The sequence below is a fragment of the Belonocnema kinseyi genome, chromosome 3 (genome assembly GCF_010883055.1).
Source record: "Belonocnema kinseyi isolate 2016_QV_RU_SX_M_011 chromosome 3, B_treatae_v1, whole genome shotgun sequence".
Classification (NCBI taxonomy): domain Eukaryota; kingdom Metazoa; phylum Arthropoda; class Insecta; order Hymenoptera; family Cynipidae; genus Belonocnema; species Belonocnema kinseyi.
This window is the reverse complement of record NC_046659.1, coordinates 49,210,695-49,226,805: the sequence shown is the minus strand read 5'-3', so window position 1 is coordinate 49,226,805 and position 16,111 is coordinate 49,210,695. Positions and strand designations below refer to the sequence as shown.

Here is a 16,111-nt window from a genome sequence, read left to right as displayed (position 1 = left end):
CTTCTTTCCTAACAACTTAGGAGATCCTCATAGAAAATTACAATTTTTATTTTTTTGAAGAAATTTTTTGAGGTGTATACTCGTCCAAACCCATATATTCTAAATTTTCTAATTGAATATAACTGATTTATTAATTACAAGTTTTTAATTTAATTTTAATCCTTCGCACCTTGTTATATATATATATATATATATATGTGTGTATGTGTGTGTAGTATGTATATATATATATATATATATAACAAAGTACGAAGGATTAAAATTTAATTAAAAACGTGTGTGTGTTAAAAAAATATAAAACTGTTTATTTATTAACAAAGATTAGCTTTCATGATAGTTGGAATGACCCTTTTTGTCAGAGCAGATATGTACTCGAAGATATAAACCACTCGTCTTGGAGTCCTAAAAATCCGACTCAAGATATAAATATATGTTTTCAAGAATAGAAACTTCTCTCCAAGACATACATTGAAGTCCGGCACCGTGTCAAAAATCAGACATGCTGAATTCGAAAATTTCTACTTCAGGACGTCTTGATTGGGGCCAATTCAAGTCAAAACCAATTCGAAGAATTTTTACTCGGATATCTTTTATAGTAAAATACATATTATTAATTAATTTTCGTATATTCAAATTTTATGTCTAAGATAAGAAAAAATGTGCAGTGTAAACCTGTAAAGAAGTGCAAAAAATTTGCATTTATAGAATTATCATGCGTTTATTAAAAAATATAATCAGCATTTTAAGCATGGTAAGTCCCATTGCTTTAATATGGTTTTTATATACTAAGAATGAACATTTTTTTCAGTTTGATTTCTTGCTCATGAACAATGAAATATCACTGATTAAAACTTCTAGAGTTAAAAATAATCTTAAAAAATGATAATACATCTACAAAATAATAATTTTAAAATTCTCTTGATAAAATGCGTCCGCTTACACGTCCTTGTTATCTTGAATTGACCCTACATTGATGCTTAAATGAAGCTATACTTGGCGTTAGGGTCAGGGAAACTTTAAATAAATTCATTCAATTTTTCTGACCCTCATACTGACATGAGTTTAACGTCATAATATAATAATTTAATCAACAATATAAAAACTAACATTATTTTATACTTAGCTTAATGAAAAAAAATTTACCATTTTAATTTTTTTCAACATCTAGATTTATTACATTGTAAGCATTTGAAACAGCAATATAAAGATCTTCGGTACAAGAAGGTCAATAATATATTTAGTAGCGTGCGTTACACGAAATATAAATTTTTTTAAATGCTAAAAAGCAAACATTTTTTCTCGTGGTAAGAAAGTTATTCGTTTTATTTATTCAGATTTGTAACAAATTGATTAGAAATTGCTGAAGTAGTTTTATGGTGAAAACTGCACCTCTTCCAATTCATAAATCTCATTTACTACAATGAAAAATTAAATACACAATAAATTTCTCACCGAAATGAGGGCTATTTTAATAAGAAAATAAGTGAAGCTTGAGTCTGTGTACATTTATGAAGAATTAAATATTTAAAATTATTTTGAATTTCTCATTTAACCTGTTGTCTGTAAATCACCTTTGTTCAATCATTTGAAGAAAATGTGGTATATAAGGTAGTAAATTGATAAGCAATGAGCTGTTTTTGTGATAGAATGTTGATTAGTTTGTGCGGACTGTTCACGAACAGATAAACCTATTCATTTGCACCCGAAGTAATCACTAGTAATCGCATTAATTACTGAAAATGTCATTTTACACGATACACGTTTGATACCAACAAAATGAATATTTATTGACAATATTGATTCTACAAAGATCACCTATTTTTTCAGATACTGAATTACACATACCTTTCACGATGTGTATTTTCCGGGTAAGAAGACTTGCATTAAAAAGTTTTAAAAAATTTCGAACATCCAGTGATAACGTGAGAAATATTGAGCAATTCTGAATCCCGTGTTTTCCCTTCTGTTTTAAATTTCTACAGCAATTTAGCACACTTCGCCACAGTCATTTACTGTTTTTCGTAAAATAATGAAGTAAAAAGCTTTTTAAACATAGAATCGGGGTGATCAAACTTTTTAAATCGGGAAACTGTAAGATGGTGACTGTGGGTAATCTTATTGGTTAGAATTGGTGCAAGTTGCAGGTGTTATGAATGCTGCTGTAATTTTCATGAAAAACATTGCAGAATTGTTGCATTTTTTCATGATTTGCTGTTAAAGTGTAGCTTTCAATACCGATTTTGTTCGTATACCTGGAATTGTCGTAAATGAGTAAAGAGAAAGTCCTAGTGGACCTACATTAATCCAACAAACCATAGGTTAATTAATTAACCGGTTGTCAATATACAGGGGCCTGAAGTTTTCACTTTTTCACGCTTTTCTTCACCTTCACGTTCGTGTAACTTCTTTTAGGATGATCGAATTTTTTTCAATGTTTTTTTTTTCAAAAAATCAACGTCAATTTTGACTATCAGAAAAAAAGTATAATATATATATATATTACGGTGGCCCAAAAAATCACATTTGAGAAATTTTAACGGGCTTGTTGGCTAAATCGTTCTAGTAGGCAAATAAATGTAAGCCTATTTTTTTATTTTCGAAAAAAAATATTTTTAGGACTCGCTCTGGCCTTTTCTATATCTTACGGAGTTTAAAACTTATCAATGAATGTTGCATTTATCGCAATTTTATATCTCAGAAATATTATGCAAAAGATTTAGGCATATCAAAAATGGCATATAATGGAAATTTTTGGAGGCTCATCGTGACCCTCAGATATACTTGTGTAACTTGACATTTCAGAGAGACATTCTTTAGACTATTGAAAATAGATTTCTAAAAAAATGATATAAAATATAATTTAAATTGAGTAAAACGTAAGGAAAGATTATGAAAAATGAAGCATTTAAGTTGAACACCGGCTGAAGAGACTGCAGGTAGACAACTGCAAAAAAAGTTGACCCTCGGTCGGCCCTCTCATTGTACACCGTATTTTCTGCCATCCCACGCTGCGGTGATTGACAATGAGTGGAATGGCAGAGTAATAATAAGTTAATAAATCTATACCTGCTCTCTGGGTTAAACCTGTAGCTGGTGTAAGGATTTCTTTACATCAAATCAGGAAACTTTGAAGCCTCAGAGCAAGTTCTAAAAATATTTTGTTTTGCAAATAAAAAAATAGGCATACATTTATTCGCCTATGAGAACGATTTGGCCAAAAAGCCCGTTAAAATTTCTCGAATCTGATTTTTTGAGTCACCCTAATATATATATTTATACTACTTACTTTATCCAACGATTTTCTAACTTTTTGATACGGTCCGAAAAGTACTCGATCGGAAGTTCTCCAAAATACGCCTCAGTTTCAGCTATGAGCCCCTCATTTGAGTAAAAATGCTTCCGGTGAGCCATCTCTTCAGGTTAGGGAACAAGTAATAGTCGCTGCGGGCCAGGTCTGGTGAATACGGTGGCTGAGGAACCAATTCGCAGCCGATTTCATGCAATTTTGCTTGTTCAACTAAGCATGAATGAACAGGCGCATTGTCGTGATCATGAAGCGGTTTTTTCTTCTTCAAATGCGGTCGTTTTTCGGCGATTTCGATTTTCAATCGGTCCAATAATGATGAATAGTAAGCTCCGGTTATGGTTTTACCTTTTTCAAGATAGTCCACAAATATTTTGCCATGTGCATCCCAAAATACGGAGGCCATATCCTTTCCGACTCATTGTTGCGTTTTTGGACGCTTCGGAGCACTTTGGCCCGGTGGAACCCACTGTTTTGCCTGTTGCGTTGACTCAGGAGTGTAGTAGTGGATCCAGGTTTCATCCATGGTTATGAATCGTCGCAAAAACTCGGTCGACTTGTGCGAAAATAATGCCAAATTCTGCTGGGAAGTTGTCACACGAATTCGTTTTTGGTCCACTGTGATCAAACGCGGCACCCATCGCGCGCAGAGCTTCTTCATGCCCAAAACTGAATGCACGATATTGCCCACACGTTCCAATGATATGCCTACAGCATTAGCTACCTCTCTCAATTTCACTTTGGGATCATTCAACATCATATCATGGATTTTTTCGACATTTTCTGGTGTAGTGACCTCTTTTGGGCGCCTAGATCGTTCAGAATCAACTGTGCTCGTACGGCTACAACGAAACTCGGTAAACCACTTATGAATCGTTCCAATCGACGGTGCAGAGTTCGGGTAATACTTATCCAGCTTGGTCTTGGTCTCGGATATCGTTTTCTTGCGAAGATAGTAGTGTTTGATCAAAACTCGAAACTCAGATTTTTCCATATTAAAAAAAACTCGGAGGTTAATCGCTTCTCAGTGCTGTAACTTGTAAATGTGTAAACATAAATGGCTGAACTTTTGACAGGCGTCATTTGAAGGATCAAGCTCGACGAAAATGGTTCACATTAGTGAATACTAATGCCATCTCTTAGAATTTTCAGGTACTTATCAGACTGCCTAGTATATATTCGGTTCGGTTTTGATTCCTCTAGAATCAAACCGAAGGGCCTGCGACAAAGCCACTGAACGCGTCCTCGGGCTGCAGATAGAGGGTCTCTGTATCAAGGGTTTCTGCTGAATATAGTTACAAAACTAAATAGGCAGTCGCGGACAATTGTCCAGTGGTGGTCCCGAAGGAATTAACCCCCAAGCGGAGGTGTCAAAACCGTGCCGAAAGCTGAATGGCACCTGGGTGAGGTGTCTAGAACGGTGACTTTGGGATACCGGCGACCTCTCAGAGTACGCAGCCTTATCCTTGCATGCGGGGCTCTACAAGGGTGGACGAACCCCTTTCCCTAGCTTCTCGTGGGAACAACAATGACAACACCAAACATAGTTGTAGTAAGTGCGGTTCAAAACAACAGAATGCGCAGGGATCCCGACAATGGGTCGGCCAACAATGCCGACCAATCTAGAGCTGGAGGAGCCAATGAAAATGGATTCAATGCGATGGATCGGCGGGATCTCGCAATCTTTGGGTGGACGGAGCGACTGAATCACGACTTGCTAGAGTGCTACGATGCGAGTGTGGCCCCTGAACGGGGTTACATGGCACGGCTGCATGCTTTGTGGTGCGAGAAACACTCGGAGCAATTTCACTTTTCGCAGCAACGTCTGCGGAACCATGCTGAACTACTCCGCAAAAGGGGCTATGTAAGCGGAACGCCTACTCTGCCACAGCTAGAACAAGCTGGCAAAAGAAAAAGAGAGGCAACACTAAGACTAACCGCGGGCAGGCATCCAATAGATGAAGAGCGATGCTTTACGACCCGGAGAAACATCAACACCAAGGTTTCTCTCAAGCCTAAAGATCTGGCTGAAATGAATGACGAGCTTCGTGGACATTTTTCCGGAGAATCCGACCTCTTGGCTATCAATTATTGTGTGTATAATGCAGCGAGAGCTTTGGCCGATGCGAACCGTAAAACAAAACCAACGGCTGATCATAAGACCACAAGACGAATGCATCAACTTGCCATAAAGATAGGCTGGCAAGACAGTACGCGTCCCGCATTCAGTGTGTGATTGACTACATCACATCTGGCAGGAATTTTACCGCCAAGGTTCGAAAGTTCGCGCGCGAACTCCGCACCCGTTATCACACACTTAACAAGTCAAAGCTGCTGGCCATCAGACAGCATATTGTTGAGAGAATACGGATACTATCTGACGCTAAGAGAAGTCTAGAGCGAAGGGAGAGGTGGGTCAGAGAAAATCAACAGTTTCTCTCTGAGCCATCTTGACTCTTCCGAGACCCTCCAGTTACTGTCGAACACCCACCCAAACCAGAGGAGGTCGACGTATTTTGGAGAGAAGTCTACGAAGTTCAGCATAGACTGGACGAAGACTTAGAAAATATAAAGAACTTCAAGGAGTTATGTGTTGCCCTCATAACACCTGATAAAGAATGCCCACCCATTACTAAAGAGGAGTTGAAAAAAGTATTGAGAGGGATGAAGAACTATTCCGCACCGGGACCAGATTGTATCAAAACCATCTCGTGGAAGAAGTTTTCTTCAACCCATCAGCATTTGGCCCGTATTTTCACCTCATATTTGAAGTCCGAAGAGCCGATCCCAGAGTGGTTGGTGGAAGGACGCACAATACTTCTGCCGAAAATAGGCAACTTAACTGACCCGAAGAATTACAGGCCAATAACTTGTCTGAACACGCTTTATAAGATATTCACAGCTATCCTAAATGATGGATTGTTCGGGAAATTGAACGTGTGTGGCAAGAAATGTATGAACAACGAGGCTCAAAGAAAGGCGTACCTGGATGTCCGGAGAACCTGCTCATCGATAGATATGTCTCCAAAGATGCAGCATTCTACCAACGTGACCTATCGATGGCCTGGATTGATTATCGGAAAGCTTTCGATTCGACATCCCATAGACTTATGATCCGTCTTTTGGAAATCTTAAAGGTTCATCCGCAAATAGTTGGGTGCATAGAGAGATTGATGCCGCTTTGGAAAACCAGATTTACTATCTCATCTGGAAACAATCGTGTGACAACTAACAAGGTCACCTTTCAGAGAGGTGTCTTTCGGGGCGACACCATGAGCCCCCTCCTCTTTTGCCTCACATTATTGCCACTATCTCTAGCACTTCGCCATTCCGACGGGTACCTGTGCGGCAAACCTGCAGATCGAAAGTACAAGGTCACTCATGTATTTTACATGGTCAATCTTAAGATCTATGCTAAAAACAGAGAGCAACTGCATCTAGCTCTGGGGATTGCCGAACGATATTCTAATGAAATTGGAATGGAATTTGGGTTAGACAAATGCGCCAAGGCTTATTTGAAGCGAGGAAAACTTAATGGAATCCCTGAAGATCCTGAGTTCGTTGATAGAAGCGCCATACGACACCTTTGCGCTGGAGAGACTTATGCATACCTGGGCGTGCCACAGAGCCGCATTCAGGATGTGACATCTATAAAGGATACACTCCGAAGCAGATACAAACGTCTCATCCGACAGATTTGGTCTTCCGAACTGTCGGCGAGGAACAAGGTATCTGCAACGAACATGCTTGCCGTCCGGGTACTACTCTATTCATTTGGAGTAGTTCCATGGATGAAGAACGAGCTCAGTTCTCTTGATATCGGGACAAGGAAGGTTATGCACATGAACAAAAGCATGCATCTTAAGTCTTCCGTTCCGCGACTGTACATCTCACGCCGTCAAGGGGGTCGCGGAATATTGAGTTTTGAATGTCTTCACAACAGGATTATTCTGGGTACAGCACATAGAGTTGCAAATGAAAGAGACCCTCTTCTTAAAATGGTCAGGAATCACGAAGAAGTGGGCAAAGGAGCGTTTCTGTACAAAGCAGCGGAGGAGGCTGCTGAAGCACTCGGACTTGTCTTCAGTATTAGGGGTTAGTAAAATGCATCAAATCTTATCTATCTCGAGTGCTCACTCCTGAAAGCCCGGATTAAGAAAGCACAAGAGAAAAACTTTCATGAACAGCTCCTCGATAAGAAGATTCACGGTATCTTCCACAGAAATATGAAGGATCAGTCAATGTCTTGTGAGCTAACGTCTGCTTTCCTTAAATCGCCCGGATTGAAGTCTAGTACGGAGGGTTTCATTTTTCCATGCCAAGACGGTGTCACTTCCACCTTCACATACGGTCGCCACATTTTGAGCCGAGACATTCCCGATGATAGCTGCAGGGCGTGCCATGCACACCTTGAGCATTTAGCTCACATACTATCTAGTTGTCCAACTCACGCGGGAACGACCTACATTCAAAGGCACAATGCGGAACTAAGTGTGCTTTATCACCACCTCTGTCACTCCTACGGCATTAACCTTAATATCGCTCCCCTAAATGCTCCTAGGGAAATTGAGTCAATTGTCGAGAATGGGATGTGCCGCATATACTGGAACTTTGTATCCTCAACAATTTTTTTTGTTGCTCACTCGAGGCCTGACATGGTTCTTCTTGACTTCGAGAAGCGAACCATGTTTGTTATCGCATTTTCGGCACCAGCTGACAGAAACATCATAACCAAGGAGAATGATAAGAAAGAGGGGTATCGAGACCTTATAAGGGAGTTGCAACGATTGTACCCGGAATATTCTGTTAGATTGATCGCCCTTATCATCGGCGCTCTTGGAGGTGCCAAGCTTTCACTTGGTAATGGCCTAAAAAGCATCCCTGCGTGTCAACAATATGCTAGAACACTTGCGGGAAAAATGCAGAAGGCGGTTTTCCTTGTGTCGCTCCGTGTTCTTAGGGTGCACGAGGCTTTTGCTGGATCGTCATATTGATTCCTTTACACACTGTAACCACCTATCTCACGGTCGTGAGACGCGGTTGTGGCTGAAATTTTACCGCAACTTCGCTGGAAGCGGGTGCAATTTTTCAGATTAGCACCCGCTCCCGGCGAAATCCTGCATTTGCCTTTCACTTACGAATTTTTATTTCTATTATACTTGTTTCACGACTATAACCAAAGTGTTGTTTCTTTTTACTTCTTTCATAACGGCTTAGGAGATACTCATAGAAAATTACAATTTTAATTATTTTGAAGAAAATTTTTGTGGTGTATACTCGTCTAAACCCATATATTCTGAATTTTTTAATCGAATATACGCGATTTATTAATTACAAGTTTTTAATTCAATTTTAATCCTTCGCGCTTTGTTAATAGTCTCATTTCTCAGTCAAAAAAGGTACTTTTAGAGAAAAGTTTACGCTGAGTTAGAATCACCATGCTAAGAGCATAAAAGTAAGACATTGTCATGTCTCAAATCAGTTTTGAAGTGGAAAAATGAAAACTTCAGGCCCCTGTATATTGACAACCAGTTGATAATTACCCACAGGTTTTGGTGGATTACTATAGGTTCACTAGGACTATATTCCAGCCAAGTTTCAACCCGATCCAAACAATTAATTTCAGTTTAGAATACTTAACGTATTCTGCCCCTTATTTATACACACATACAGAAGTAAAAACTGTTTAATTAATTTTTGCTTCAAATAATCATATTAAATAGTTGTGCCTTATGCATACAAACTCTTATATGCGGCACAACACTTCAAGTGTTCCCAACTAAAATGAACTTTGTTGGATCGGGCTGAAACTTGGCTGGAATATATAGTCCTAGTGGACTTACATTAATTCACCAAACCATAGCATAATTTGTTAATCACTTTTTAACGTGTTTTCTAACCTTCACGTTAGTGTAACGTCTTTTAGAATGATTCAATTGGACCCTTATTATAGTGTTTTGGAAAGCTCTTTTCAAGTACTTTAAGACTATTAAAACGATTTATTGACACCATAGTTTTATATCTTTTTTTCAAAATCAAAATTCAAATTGATTTTTTTAAACCCATATCTAAAAAAAATTCTATTTCAAAAAGTGGCTTTTCTTATACTTTTTGAAATGATTTAGAATGAAAAGTGAGCCGAAAATGTTTTCTTGGTCAAATTCCGAATAAAATAAAATATGTATAGTAATTTATTTTACTTTTTCACAAATAATCATCTTAAGAAAGTCACTTATAATTTTAGGGCACATTAGAGATGACAGTATTCGTGCCCGAGCGCTGCGAAAGTTTAACGTGATACCCTCAAGCGTAAAAATCTAAATTTGACCAAGAAAACATTTTTTCCCCACTTTTTATTCTACATGATTTAAAAGAGTATAAAAAAATCTATTTTTTGGAATAGAAAAAATTCTAAATATGGGTTTCTTTCAGCAAATCAATTTCAATTTTGAATTAAAAAAGTATATCCTTATAATAATTTTTAAGTAAGTTGAAAGAGCTTTCCAACCATTATAAGAAAAGTCTAATCGGATCATACTAAAAGAAGTTACACAAACGTGAAGGTGAAGAAACGCGTGGAAACTTTAGGCCCCTGTATATTGACAACCTGTTAGTAAAAAAACCAAAGTTTGGTCGGTCAAAATTTAAACTGATTTTTTGAAAAAAACTATAAAAAAAATTCTACTTCAAAAAATGTATTTTTTTATACTGTTTGAAATCATTAGGGTTAAAGGGGGCCGCAAATTTTTTCTTGGTCAAATTTAAATATATAAATATAGTATTATATATAAATTATGTTATATATTTCATCTTACGCCTTATATTTGATTCAGAATAGGCGTACACATTTTATTCTGAGGAAGAACCAATTTCCGGCCCACTTTTTATTGTACATGATTTCAAAAAGTATAAAAAAACTATTTTTTGAAATAGAAAAAAATTCTTTAATATGTTTTTTTTCAAAAATTAATTTCAACTTAGATTTCAAAAAAATATTTATAATTTTTTTTAATTATATTGTTATAATAGTCTTAAAGCGTATGAAACGATTTTTCCAAACTTCTATAACAAAAGACCAATCGCCTCATCCTAAAAGAAGTTACACTAGCGTGAATGTAAGAAAAGCGTGAAAAAGTGAAAACTTCATGCGCCTGTATATTGATAACCGGTAAATCATTAAAGCTATAGTTTAGTGTATAATTCTAGGTCCACTAGGACAATAATTCAGTCAAATTTTTACCCGATCTAAAGAAATTACTTTTAGGTGGGGACACTTGACGTATTCTGCCACATCTACACTTCTATTTAAAAAATGATTACCACATGGTATTTACAAAATATTTATTGCTAGTATTTATTAAGTAAGTAAGTAGTAAAATTAGGCCTACAGAAGAACCTTGTTTGGGATAATTTGTCATGCAAATAAACGTTGGTTATTTCTATGAAATTGTGTTTTAGTCAACCAGCATTTAGTGAAAGGAACAAAAAGTTTGTTACCGTTAATTAACTAAGTTTCTATTTAGTTCAGAAATTCTTTGGTAAAATTAACGCTGATATTTGGGCGAAAAAACATATGTTGTGTCTTCTATAGAAACCAAACCTTTTTCTTGTACCAACTCCATCTTCTTATCAGCGTCGAAAATATGTTGTTTTAATATTTTTGGATTAGCGAACATTCTTTCTTTCTTTAAATTGATTACTTTGATAGAAATAATAGAATGTTCATGTGACGTGCAAATTTGGTTCTATTTGCAGATTTTAAAGCACACTTTCGACCGACTCGCCAAACGTTTCAAACTGTTTTGAATGATATTGGCCCGCTTTTAAACAGACACCACATCGGGCCTCAGCGAATATGCCCATAAAAGCAGTTTTGCATTGCAATATGGATCAATCATGACGAATTTAATTTTATTCTATCGAATTTTTTATTCTATTGACTATTTTATTCTATTTATTCTATTATTCTATCATTATTCTAGCATGTTCTTACAAACATGGACGCCACCAAAGATATATCTTTGACGCCACTTACAATGTTCGCATTCATGCGCATTCAAACGCCAAGAAATTCAAACGCATGCATAAAATAGAATGAGCACCGCCGCAAGTTCAGAGCGCACTCTGAGCAGTGATCCCAACTTTGGCATGTTGCGCTACAGCGCTTGCCTGCCGCAGCGGCACTCATTAGTCGCTATTGGCGCGCGATTCAAACCGGGTATAATTAACAATTATTCAAATTAGAATAGATAATTATTATAAATTGCAAATGAATATCAGATATTACCTAAATTTGTCATTTAAGGTTAAAATAAAACAAAAATGCGTATATTTTGAAAATAATAGCATATTTTATTTAAATTTAAAACCTGAATTTATATTTCATTAACCAAGGTTTTTGCATTATTATTTTTTTTTTCCTTTAAAATCACAAATTATGTTTTTTCTAATATTTATGTGCAATTTATAAAAATTATTTATTTTAATTTCCATAATTGTTCTTCTTATTATTAACGTTGGCTTAAGACTGGCTGTTGCCTTATATATCATGCCATGACCAAGTAAGGTTCCATAATTGTAAATTATACCCGGTTTAAATTGCAAGCGCAGTAGCTCAACGTGCCAAAGTTGGGATCACTGACTCGCGAAATATCGGAAACAACCAAAGATATTATAAGCCTAGATGCGGCACGTGTATAGTTCGAGCAACTAATTGCAGACGGTGCTTCCGCCGAAAATTGCCCGATCCCCCCATGCCACTTAATCAGAAGAACGCGCCAACCAACTACTTTGCCCCCACACTCTTCTCCCGTCGAACAAGTCCATCGAATAGCCAATACTAGGCCGGCAAATAATAAATACTTGAAAATATAAAATACAAATTTTATAATAAGAATTTGGCTTAAGACAATCTCAGGGTACCGCAGCCTGTCCGATCCCCAGGCGACCTTTTTCTATTGATCTCGAAGCTGGACGGCTCTCACCGGCGTCTTCTGCTTTATGTTACAGGGGTCGTTTAAAAGAAATATTGTGTATGCACTCTGTTGCGCCCTACCATTGAGGTCCAGGGAGGAAATGCACTTTTTTCGTTCAAAAATGTCCAAAGCCTTCAAGTTTGATTCGATTTTAAATTTTGTTGTTTTAAATTAACATTAATTTAATTCTTAAGAGCTTGACGCTCTGAACTTTTGTCAACTCTATTTTCTTATTAATAATTTTGTTATTAAAGTATGGAAAAACTCTAATTTTGTACTTAATCATTTTTACGCTCTAATAACTGTCCAGGTAAAGTTTATATTGTCTTAAATGAATATTTAGGGGCTCATGGAATACAAATAATTTGGTAATTATTCCATTTATTAATTATAAACAAATTTGATGAAGAAATTAGAAAATAGTCTTAGTATGAGTAAAAAATTAATGCAGGAATGACATTTCATTACAAAACTAATTAAAAGTTGATAATAACCATTGTTATAAATAATTCTGGTGGCAAAATATTAAAATGGAATGTTTGATCAAAATCTTAAATTTGTTTATCTAATTTGTTTATCAAAATTTGAATTGTTATATTTTATCAAATATTATTAAATATTTATTATTTGAAGGAATAACTGAAGCCATTCTGACTATTACAGGAAAATATAATTTGAAAAAAGCTTAAATTTTATATATTTTGTCACAAGGATTGTTTATAACAATGGTGCTGCGAAAAATTCCTTAATACTAAAGAGTTTCGACAAAAAATTTATTAAAATTTTTGGCATAAAAAATTGATTTTTACTTTAAGGCCATTTCCATTTCCCAACTTACGTCTAAACGGAATGAGGTATTGCTCTGAAAGTTTGGGAAATGAAAGAGGAGGTAATAAAGTCCATGTCTCTGCTTTGTTCCGGTGAAAATTTTGAGAAGAATTTTTTTTTTGAAGAAAATACCAGTGGAAGTTTTCTTTCCCAACTTACGTCCACACGGAATGAGACATTGTGTTAAAACTTTGGCACGATAAGTAGAAGGCATGCAAGAATTTGTCTCCGGTCTTGAATAATTAGAATAGTGAAAAAAGTTTTTTTTTTAATTTCTATTTTGGAGAAATACCGACCGTGCTGTTGTCAAACCCTGCGAGCAATTTGCAATGTTGTCAATGGGCTAGTTATGAGGTTTATATTTATCAAAGTGGGACAAAACAACAAAAATCGCTCACGAACATTATGCACAAATGATGCAAAAACTGATGTTTGCATTTGAAATGCAAATAAACATATTTGGTCTGACATACGTATCAGTCTGGTATCAGCTGTTTCAAAGCAGCACTAGCGCAGCGAGTAGACAACTTCGAACTTCTAGGGGTCTGTGGGTAAAACAGAATGCATAACATAGGAAACACGGGACTAGGCATGCCATCCTAACTTGGGCGAGCGGGGTTGAATCCACGGGAGAAGGGAGAATTCCATGAGTGGGGAGAGCCGCCATCTTACGATGTGCCATTTGATTATGCGCACGAGCATTTTTGCCGACAAACTATCAATGAAAATATAAACATGTGGGCGCTGCCATGTTTGCCGCGCGACTTCAAAAGGTGGCGGACCTCCACCCTCATTGCATCACCCCCGCAATGACATGCAATGACATGCCTAGTCTCTTGTTTCCTATGTCCATGACAACTTCAAACTTCTAGGGGTCTGTGGGTAAAACAGATTGCATGATTACCATCAGAGAAAGTTAAAAGTCAAACTTCTGCTGTAAAATCTAAATGTGTCCGTCGATAATCATTATTTGCATAAATAAACTTTCTTCTTCCTCCAACTCTTTGCAAGGCCACAAACGATCCTTTAATATTTATTAACATTTCCCGAAAAAAATGTCCACGTTATCTAAACTTTTATTTTTCAATATGGGTAAAAAAATATTGATCTTAGGGCTGACTTGATCAGCTGTTACACTCATCACATGGCCTTAAGAAAAGTAATTTTCAACCAAATAAATGAATTTTCAACAACAAAAAAATAATTTTTTACCGAAAAAAACAAATTATAAAAAAAAATACAAACTATAAAGAAAAGTATGTAAATGTTTAAAAACTTCTGTAAATCATAAAAAAGAAACCCGCGCGTTTCGTTGATAGTTAGATTCCATACTTACTGGAACTATACATTTGAAAATTCAACAAACGAGAATAAAATGTTCGCGTGTATAATGCGACAATTTTATACACAGTCATATTTATTTAAAAAATTAAAAGTTTTAATTAATAAACATATTGAGTTGAAAATTACAATGATTAATTTTTTAATAAATACGATTTTATAGCATTCTCGCATATAGAATTAGCGATTTGGAGCTTTTAGATGTAGAGTTAAATTTTATAGGAATGACTACCGCCTCCCTCAAGATTATTAATTTAAGTAAACAATAATTCTTATATTTTCATGTTGTTGAACTAATTATGAATTAAATAAATTATAACTTAACGATAAAATTGTATAATAAAATTATTTTTTAATTTATTCGAATTTTTAGATAATATTCTATAGAAATTTATGTATCTTACTATTTATGTACATTATGTCTAGATTTTTTAAATTGAGAACTCCATATTTTCAAAATTGAATTTGGAATGCTTGTATGAAACTTTATCAAAAAGATCTATTCAGATCGCAGTATTTATATGCGTGTTCATATTCTCAATTTTTTATTTAAATAAGTATGATTAAAGATTAAATTCTTCAAAGCTCTGTAGGCTTTGAGGTACAGATTCTTATCGTGAGACTCGCTTACTTTATATGACGTAATAAGCTTATAAACTATTCCAAAAAACAATTTTTTTTCTAATTCGCAATTTTTAACATTGGCTGTTCCGTACAGGACCAGCAAGCCAATATATTGGCTCACCCCCTGATCGAGACTTTGTCTATGATCAATGGATGATATAAGATAACTATTAGACCAATTTTCTGAGATCGATTTTCCTCCCAAATTGCCGGCCCTCTAAAGGTTAAGAAACCCCTTTTTCTCGTTTTTTCTCTTAAATGCTTTTTAGTAGAAAGTCTACTATTATATTTGTGGTTCGGAATTTATCTCGTTTGGTTAGAAATTCTAGTACTCAGTAGACTATTTTATTATTCTGTAAAAAATGCAACTATTTTGTAAAAAGTCATCTTGTTTTGTTAGGAATTCAGAAGCTTGGTTAAAAGTTGAACTACTTTGTAAACAAATTATTTTTTTGGTTTTAGGTTAACCTCTTTAGTAGAAAATTTCCCTATTCTATTTTTAAAAAATTAATCTTTCTCTTACATGAGCTGTGTGATCTCCATTCGTCTGCAAGATACATCCCAAATATTTATACTCATTGACTTCTTCTAACTTTATTCCTTTCCATCTCCCTGTCCATTCTTTTTTCCTTCCTCCTCCTTTTCTACACCTCATTATCTTTGTCTTTTCTACATTTACATTCAGCTTTTTCCCATCTAAGTATTTCTCTAATCCTGTAATTAATCCCACCATCCCTTCTTCATCCTCTGCCATCAACGCTATGTCGTCTGCGTATACCAGTGTATATATCTTTTCCTTCCCTATCCTAACTCCTCCCCAACCCTTTCTCCTAATTTCTTCTTCCAAGTCTGATATTAATAAATTAAATAAAAGTGGGCTCAGAGGACACCCTTGTCTCACACCAGTCACCAACCAGAAACTATCTCCTACTTGCTTTCCTACCTTTACCCTGCTTCTTGTCTCTCTAAAAATTTCTGATACTCTCTTTATTAATCCCTCTCTTATCCCCTTCTTTACCATAACTTTGTCTATTTCGCC

General features: G+C 35.8%; 1 protein-coding gene across 2 annotated transcripts in view; it reads left to right on the top strand.

Moving 5' to 3' along the window:
* LOC117170117 (alpha-tocopherol transfer protein-like) overlaps window positions 1–16,111 on the top strand; it is a 338,103-nt gene that overhangs the window by 90,908 nt on the left and 231,084 nt on the right. The gene's annotated exons all lie outside the window — the stretch shown is intronic.